The sequence below is a fragment of the Camellia sinensis genome, chromosome 15, assembly GCF_055761805.1.
Source record: "Camellia sinensis isolate YWXY chromosome 15, ASM5576180v1, whole genome shotgun sequence".
Classification (NCBI taxonomy): Eukaryota; Viridiplantae; Streptophyta; class Magnoliopsida; order Ericales; family Theaceae; genus Camellia; species Camellia sinensis.
This window is the reverse complement of record NC_138975.1, coordinates 65,774,390-65,784,308: the sequence shown is the minus strand read 5'-3', so window position 1 is coordinate 65,784,308 and position 9,919 is coordinate 65,774,390. Positions and strand designations below refer to the sequence as shown.

Sequence of the window (9,919 nt, the reverse complement as noted above, 5' to 3'; positions counted from 1 at the left end):
GATATTTAGAACTATGATTGGTAGAGTGAGTGAATATTTAAGTAAGATGCTTACCCTGTTTGAAAAGTTGATGTTCACTATTATTTTATTTTATTTTATTTTATTTGTGTGTAAATTAATTACTCAAAGATGCTCACAGATGATAAGGTTTAGTTAAAAGGAGCTGTTTGGAAATTGGCTTTTTTAGTTATGTTTTTGGTTTTTTATTTTATTTTATTTTTATTTTCATTTATTAAAATATGAATTAAAAAAAAATTAGTATGTTTAGAAAGAATGTTTTGACATTTTGTAAAATAATATGCAAAATGTAGAATGAATGGAAACAAAATTTTGACTTTTTTGTATGAATTAATTAATTAATTAATTAATTACTTTTTTTTTTTTTTTAATTTATGAAGTTGCCTTTTGATTTTTTTACTAGAATCCCCAATTGCCAAACAATCCCTAAATTGAGAGCATAAGGGGCACCAGTAGAAAGGAAAAGAAGCCAGGAAAAAAAGTCTGATAATTTGAATCCGTAATTATTCTCATCATGATTTCATCTTTGAAACTCTCTGCTAGGCTTCTTTTTTTTTTTTTCTTCAGCAAAAGGAAACTTTATTGATGGAAATGAGCATACAAAGTATGGAGATACATCAATAAAGGGGGAGGGAGAGCAAAGAGGATTATGAAACACCAGTTCAATCCCAACTAGGTTGGCACCAAGAAGAGAACCCTATCATATGCTAGCACACACCTCGGATGTTGATGAGGAACCAACAAAACAAGCAAAGACAAAAAAACACAATGACAGAAGAACACCAAAGCTACCCCTGCTATCAAGCCTAAACAAAACCCACCATTGACAAAAACTAGGCTTAGAGGGAACCACTAGCAACCAGCCTAATAAGATGAAGGTTAGAGACAATATCATGAACTGTGTAATCAACCTCCAAGTTCCATTTTACCCACAAAGTAATCTGTACCTTCACTTTTTCACAAAATCATCAAAAACAGGGTATGCCCCTTTGAAAAGACAGTCATTTCGGAATCTCCAAATAAACCATAACACAACTGAGGGGACTATCTCCCATATTCTGGAAACCCAATGCTTCAGTTTGCCACCAGACCACCAGTGCAGGAGGCCCTCAACTGACCCAGGGATTGCCTAAACCTGATCCCACCAGTTTACCATTTGAGACCAGCACTCCTAGACCTGGGGACAAAACAAAAGCGCTTGGTCCAAAGATTCCACCTCATTTTGGCAAAAGACACACAAAATGTTTGCGGAGGCATCTAACACCTCAATCCTTTGAAGGAATGATGAAGTCTGGACTTTGCCTCTCCAAGCCAACCAGCAGAAGAACTGCACTTTTGGTGGAGCTAAACAATCCCACACCCCTTTAGGTACAACCAGGCCAGGCCCCTATGCTGCAGCCCACCACCTCTCCACAAATGAAACTAAAAACTGCCCTGAGCTGTTAGCTAGCCAGGAGCAAGAATCTACAAGATCGGAACTAACCAGAGGAGAAGACACTAGCAAACCCATCAGCCCCTGCAACTCTTTTTCTTCCCAAGCTAACAATTGTCTTCTAAAGCTAAGCTGCCACACCCCTGAGTTACTTTTCTTTGCACTGATTTGCTGCAAAGTCTTTTCTTTCTCAGTGGATAAACTGAATAATCTTGCAAACTGATCCTTTAAACCTCTGTTGTTCAACCTCTCATTACCAACCGTAATTCTAAAATGGCCACATAGAACTCAGCCAGATGTTGGTTTACTGAAAGAAGCTGCACAATGTCTCGCTAAACTATGGATACCCCACCTAAAAGACTCACTGCTGGAGCCTAACCCCCTCCAACCCTGCCATATCTTGAGCAAACCACAGATTTCCAGAAAGTTGTCTCTTCATTACCAAACCTCCACCACTACTTTAATAACAAGCATTCATTCACCTCACCTAAGTCTCTCACTCCCAAGCCACCTTGACCTTCGCTTTTGGTAACCTCTCTCCATTTGACCAAGTGCACCTTCCTTTTGATGTTATTCCCTTCCCACAGAAAAGATGATTGTAGATTGGCTATAGACTTAGCAACACCCTTGGGCATCCTAAAAAGAGGAAGGAAATAGATTGACAACTTTGCGAGTACTGATTTGATCAAAGTCAGTCTACCAGCATAAGATAGCAATTTTCTCTTCCAAAATGACAGCTTCTAAACCTTCTCCACTATCGGGAGCCACGTGCTCTGCCTTCTAGGATTGGCACCTAAAGGTAAACTTAAAAAATTAAATGGCAATTTCTTTGTCAAGCAATTAAAATCTTAGCAAAATCCTTAGTTTGGTCATCTTGGAAGCCCACCCCACAAACTACACTTTTATAATAATTGATTTTTAACCCAGACATCACCTCAAAACACCTCAACACCCTCTTGATATTCAATATATCCTCAATATCACCTTCATAGAAAATGATAGTGTCATCTGTAAATTAGAGATGTGATATTCTCACCTCATTGGAACCAGATGTTGCACCTTTAAATAGCCTCTGCACTTTAGCCCTATCGAGCAACAGGTTGAGCCCTTCTGCTGTAATAATAAGCAAAAATGGAGATAGTGGGTCCCTTTTCCTTAATCCCTTATGTGGCTGGAACTCCTCAGTGGGTGCACCATTAACCAATACTGACACCATGGTTATAGAAATGCAAACCTTCATCCACCTAATCCAATTGTCACCAAATACAAAATTTCTCATCATTGCCAAAAGGAATTCCCAATTTATTGAATCGTAGGCTTTCTCAAAGTCCAATTTTAGGATAATGCCTTGCTGCTTAGACTTTTCCATCCATCCATCCACAATTTCATTAGCTATTAGCACCCCATCTAAGATATACCTGCCACTCATAATGGCTGACTGCACCTCATTTATCACAGAGGGATGAACCTTCTTCGGTCTTCTGGATGGCTCCTTAGCCTGAATCTTGTAAACTGAACTAACCAAGCTAATGGGTCTTAAGTCCCCCAATTCTATAGGATTGTCTTTCTTAGGGATAACAACAATGAATGAGCTGTTGACTCCTCTAGATAGCTTGCCATTTTTATGGAATTCATGGAATAATTGAAGTATCTCTCCTTTCATTATTTCCAACATTTTTTAATGCAATTTAGATTAAAGTCATCAGGACCAGGGGCCTTGTTCCATTCACAGTCTTTAACTGCTGCCCAAATCTCCTTTTCAGAAAACAATGCTTCCAAATTTGCTACTGCCTCATAACTAATTGTAGCAAAAGGACCTGAAAGCTTTGGTCTACTGTGACAACCTAAACCCGCACCTATAGGTTTAGCATCGTAACCGGCCAGTAATCCTAGGATTACCGAAGGCCTCAAAGACAGATTAACATAATATTAGGGGCTAGCGAAAGCAATTAGCAAATATACAACGTCCATTGAGCTGTGCAGACTTATATGAGACAGAAAAAATTTAAACTTTACATTCATACATTTACACATCATCATATATATATAGGCTAGACAAAAATGGACTTAGCCTTATTTACATAATAAACAAAGACTTGTTTAACCAATCAAGAAAACAAAACTAAACTTTAATCACATAGCTATAACCATTTGACATATCCAGAACCTCCACGGGAGGCACATAGGTTCGCTGACAAAAATAGATCCCAAGCAGACACCTCTAAGCCTGGTTATGCGCCTGATCACCTACATACATAAATAATACAGTGAGTTGGAGCCCATTGAATAATAACAAAGTAAAGGGTTTTAAAATGAATGATGTCCATTACAGAGTCAAAAATCAAAGTTTATATCAAAAACATATTCTTATCAGAAACATAGTCTTATGTATATTCAGATTTCAATCAGAAATAGATTCATATTCATATTCTTATTCAAATCATGTATAGAAATCAGAGTTCATGCTTAATCTTACATAGTACATCCGTTAGTGCTAACAGATTACATATAGAGTATCAAAAATCATACTTGTCAGTTCTATAGAGGAGCCTCTAGCCGGGTACGAATAACTTGTCAGTTCCATAAAGGAACCTCTAGCCGAATGCAGATAACTTGTTAGTTCCATAAAGGAACCTCCGAACTAGGAATGGATAACTTGTCAGTTCCATAAAGGAACCTCCAGCTGGGTGCAGATAACTTGTCAATTCCATAAAAGAACCTCTGGACTGGAAACAGATAACTTGTCAGTTCCATAAAGAAATCTCCAGCCGAGTGCAGATAACTTCTGAACCAGGAACAAGTAACATACTTGTGTCACAAATACTTATCGAAAATTGAACAATCATTCATAGTATAGAACATAACATTTCATAAAACAGGCCTTGTTTCATATACAAAAAATAATTTAACTTGAACATAGCTTTACAAAATTATTACTCACAGATAGCTACAAAAGCAAATCAGACAGATTGGACAGATCAGATAAATCAGGCAGATAATAGCGCACGACCTACATAAGCACATAACATATACACATTGAAATATAATATCAATCCCTTGATCAAACTTGACTTTTCTTGTCTTTTTCTATCTAAGTAGTCTAAAGTTCAACTATGCTTATTCTTTCTTATTCAAATGAACCGGGTTCTTATTTCATATATTCTTTTATTACTAAGTCATTTTTCAATAGACACCGATTTCTTAAACAATTACAATTACTAGATCAATGATTTATTCTTTAATTAACTAATTTATATTGATTGTTAGTTTATTAATCTTCAATGAGCTATAAATCATGTCTAGAATGCTTGGAAGTGAAAGAGAATCGAAATATGAAACTACTTTTCAAAATTTTCTGAAACAGGACTCTTTGCTCGAGCACAACATTGGTCGCTTGAGTGGACCCTGTGGTCTGCAAAAATACTGGTTGCTTGCATTCTACGCTCAAGCGGCAACTTCTTTGCTCGAGCGATGGTGACGAATTTTGGGTTTTCCAAAATTTTGTTTAAACTTCAAAATACAATACCAAGGCTCCAAATTCAAGCATGACTCACTCAAACATGCAAAAACATTACCAATTACATATACTTAAAGTTAATTCCACTTATACTTCAAAGTTCCATCCATGATTTTAATTCAAATTTAGACCTTGACTTTCATTAAAAATTATCTTTCAATTCTTTCTTTGTTTCACGAAACTTAAAATTGAATCTATAAGGTCCTTTCAAAAATATTTGCATGTATAAAATTAAATCAAAATCAAACTAATATTTGACTCTCAAATACAAATTACAATATATTTTCATATTTGTCTGAATTTAAATTTAATTCATTTTTTTCATATCAAACCCAATTTCAAACCCACAAATTCTAAAACATAAATTGATCTTCCAAAACTATTAAACATTCATGATGCATGTACAATTGAAACTCAATTTCATGTTAAGACAACTAAATTCAAACCCAAAGTGATTACTTTCTAAATTAATTTCTATAAATTTGAACATAGCTCCAATTCCTCATTTTCTTTTTAATTACATAAAATTGACTTCAAGCTCTTTCTATTTTCCTTCAAAACATGAAAATAAAGTTATAAACTTTTTAGAAAATCATTTGCATTCATGAAATATTTATCAAAATCCAACCAATTCTACATAATCAAGCTCAAACCATAATTAAAATAGTAAATTGCTCTAATTTAGATTTTTCTTAATTTTCCACATGTCAAATCCAAATTCAAACTCATAAATCATGAATTAAAATCTGAAAACCGTAAAATTCCATGATGCATGTAAGGTTGATTTTCAAATTTATGAAGAATGATAAAATCAAACTGAAACTAACTACTTTCCAAATTTATTTCCTTAAATCATAGATGTTTCAAAATATGTTTAATTTGAGTCCAACTCTTAAATTACATTACATGCATGGGTTAATAATTAAAATCAAAACCCATATTTATTCTCTAATTCTTCAAAATTACATGCATGTAGAAATGAGACCCAAATTCATGCAAGATATTCAACATCAATCCAAAAATAATCAATTTCCATATTTATTTTCATAACCTTACGCTCAACTAAATTTTTCTTCATCTTCTTGCTAATTCTTTTTAATTACATGATATTGGTTCCAATTTCATCTTTAATTCCAAGTATAATGTGAAGATTCCACAAAAATTAAGCATAAATTTCACACCTTAAACTTTAATTTCAGAAATTATGGTTGATTTTCCTTTAGATCTTCTTCCTCTCTTTTAATTTTCTTGAGCTTTTCTTTCTCTTCCTTTCACTTTCCTTGTTTTTCCCTTGGCCTTTCTTTCGTGAGTTCAATTTTCTTTCCTTCTTTTTGTTTCCAGCAGATAACACATACTCTCTCTCTTTCTCTCTCTCGATTGTTCTTTCTCTCTTTTTCTTTACTTCTCCCAAATTTTGTTTTGAGCCAAATGAAGTTACACTTCTTGGACTCACCAGCACACACATATACACACACAATTCACCCCTTTGTCCTCAACGTCACACGTGTACACACACTTCTTAGCGTACACACAACCCCCCACCCCACACATATATATATCCTCAAATTCTAAATCATTCTACAATTAATTTATGGTTAAGATTAATTTAATTAAATAACACTTAGTCTTAATAAATCTCAATTAACACATAATTAAATTAATTACAACTAGTCATACACACCACATAATTTAATTTGTCTAATCTGACTTCCTTTAGAATAAATCAGATTTTTAATCAAACTCCCAAAAGGCTCCAAATATTAGATTAAACTTATTCTCATCCTCAAGTTTGGTTTCTTAAATCATTTAAGCCTTCAATTTCCAATAAGACTCAAAATTTTATTAATAAATTACATATTCAAATTAGGCACCTCATAAATGAATTTAATTCATAATCATCTTAATTCCCAATTTTCATTACTTAATCAACTCCAATTTGGACCCAATTAATCGAATCTCAATTTTATAAATCTGATACGAATATTTAATTATGGTCCGATACTCAAAATTAAAATGATTCAATTCATCATTTGTACTTTCTTGAGCCAGTTATGCTTTCAATCTCTAATTCCAAAATAAATTTTCAATAAAATAATATATGAATCAATCTCCATAATTTTCATAAATCTTAGATTAAATTAGAATAATTGGCAATTAAAATTCAAATATCTTTAATTAATTAAGTGCTAATCATAATACGTGATGAGGTCGTTACATCTAGAGAACCAATTTCCTGAGAATTGCTTTCTGAAGTGGAAGACCATTGCTTGTTTCACCTGAACTGGCTCCTCACAACACATTCCCTCCACCAAAACAGAATTTATCAAATTCTTACGCTGCTTGTCACTTGCCTTAATATGAAAGAACCTAGTGTTTTTGTCTCCATTCTGAGCCCACAACATTCTGTATTTTTGGTGCCAAAGCCTCTCCTTGTTTTTGTTAAGCTGCCTCACCTGGCATCTAACCTCTCTTCTTGTTATTTCCATCTCATCCAAGGACCTAGACTCTGCCTTCAGCTCCCATTCATGTAGCTCTCTACTCTCTTTTGAAAATCCTAAGTGATTCGTGATTAGATCAAGATTAAAATATTTCAATTCCCAATCATTCAAAACGCACAATCTAAATCATCTAGCACTTACGAAAGTGATTTAGATTGTTGTTTTCAAAATAAACAATAATTCGACAAAAATGATTTTTACGTGGAAAAATCACAATTGAAGAACCTTCAATTGTAATAAAAAACCACGGGCAAAACGCCACTAATCAATCACTATTGAAGAAAGAAAGATTATAAAGATAACAAACAAATTACCCAACTCATCCAATTTGTCTTCAAACCTTCTGTAACTCTTTCACCAAGCCTTCGTCTTAAAACTGATTAATCTGAAGTTGAATCCACAACTTCACTTGTCGAATCAACGACTACGTATAGAATCAAACTCCTTTGAAACTCCACGTTTGAATCTTCGGAATCCACCGAAGAAGATTACTCTTGTATGTAATTAATCAGCCTCCTTGATCTGTGCTTGTCAATTCATGAGTTTAATACTCATTCAAATTATCAAGGAAAACTCACAAAAATACTCCAGAAGAAAACCTTAGAAAACCTCAAAGCAGATCTAAAAAACCTAATCCTAGTTTAGGATTAAAACAGATACTTATAGAAATCTAGAACAACGAAGCTCGCTCGAGCGAGGAACTTATCTCACGTGATTTTCATAAGTGGGTTCACTCGAGCCACGCATCCTGCGCTTGAGCGCACATTCACCTTTCTCAGTTTTTTGCCAGACGCAGTCTTCGCTCGAGTGAGGACTTCTTCGCTCGAGCAAGCAAGACAAAACAAGAAGGAAATTACAACTCAATGACTTAAGTTTTTGTTCGTGGATTTGACAAGACTATAGGACCTAACAATCTCCCCCTTTGTCAATTCCCGAACAAAACTTTCTAATACAATTTCCTACAAAACAAAAGTACTAACAAAACAAGCCAACTCAATGGAAAGCAATATCAAAACAAACTTGAACTAACAACCCAAGTTTGTTGAAAACATGTAATGGAAAGCTAAAAACAGAGAAGTGGTATTCAATATAAGAAACCAAACCATCAAGATATAATAAATTAGAAGCCCAAAAACAAAGCATAATTTCCCATACAAAACATTAGTCCAATGCGACCTGCAAAATCATGAGTTTCCAACATATATCAAAATCTATATTGACCCCCCAAAAATTAGCAGATATATACCCCATAATATACTCCCCTTTTTTGGCCGGGAGTGACAAAAGAAAGAAGTATAAACCAGAAAAACTGTCCAAGAAAATAACAACAAAAAACTGTCCAAAAAGTAGGAGCCAAAGATTGTCAAGAACTAAGAATCAGGTGGAGGTGGCTGCTGCATCTGGAGAAAAGAAAGAATCTGTGCAAGCATAGTGCTTTGCTCATCAAGGTGACTATCAAGGGTATCCATCCGAGCATCCAACAGGTCAAGCTGACGCGTGACAGACTGCGCAAGCTGTTGCAGCTGGCCACGAAATGATCTAGGACGCATCTCAGGCAGATCTGGTGCACCAGCAGGAGCTATATCAAACTCCTCCTCATCAGCAAGTGGATCATCACTTGCACCAGACATCCCAACTCCCGACACACCCCCCGGACATGAGCTTGACTTTGGGAGACTGTCAATTTAGTAACGGGTTTTATAGGAGAAGCAAACTCATCATCATCATAAACAGGAACATTAAGAGAAGTGAGAAATCTAGTGAGCAAACATCCATACGGAAGACCTAAGGACTTACGTCCCTCAAAAACAGAAATCATCTTCGTAACTATCATCTCGAGTAGGTCAATGGGAAGCCTGTGATCGATGCAATACAACACATAACCCTAATCTTGGGTAATGTGCGAAGAATGAGAAGTCACATGAAGATTAGCACAAACAATGATATTCAGAAGACAAAACCTAGGAAGCAGCTCATTTTGCTGAATGAGTGCCCCGGCAATCCAAGTCCAGGAACATCCACAAAGCTCAGAAGCAACTCGATCAAAATCAATACCAGTACAAGTAACGGGAGGAAAACAAAAGTCCGGGACTTCGGGAAGACTAAGAAACAACCGAAAAACATCCCTGGTAATGACTAAAGACTGTTTCCTAACCCAAGTGCTGAATGATGCCGTAACTTCTTTGGGAATAGAGTGCATGTTACAATAGAACTCACGAATAAGACTCAGATTCTACGGCCGCAAGAAATGCAACACTTGATCACCTCCTAAGACATCGAACAAGAAAGGAATAGGTAGTAACTCAAAAGCACTGGGGAGGACATTTCTCTCTAGATGGACTTTACGAGTGGCATAAAACTCTCTAAACAACTTAGACTTTTCTTTGGATTCGAACTTGTCAGTGTTGAATGGGGGATGGGAAACAGTAGTATTGCGACGTTTAGGAGACTCAG

The 9,919-nt window shown here is 35.4% G+C and overlaps 1 long non-coding RNA gene across 1 annotated transcript; it reads right to left on the bottom strand.

The window, feature by feature from the left end:
• Window positions 1-3,440: 3,440 nt before the first annotated feature.
• On the bottom strand, window positions 3,441-6,445 carry LOC145813588 (uncharacterized). Its single transcript, XR_014356753.1, has 3 exons — window positions 6,149-6,445; window positions 3,980-4,176; window positions 3,441-3,697 (listed from the first exon to the last, which is right to left on the bottom strand). It is a non-coding gene; the product is annotated as an uncharacterized LOC145813588 (long non-coding RNA).
• Between the last annotated feature and the right edge of the window lie 3,474 nt (window positions 6,446-9,919).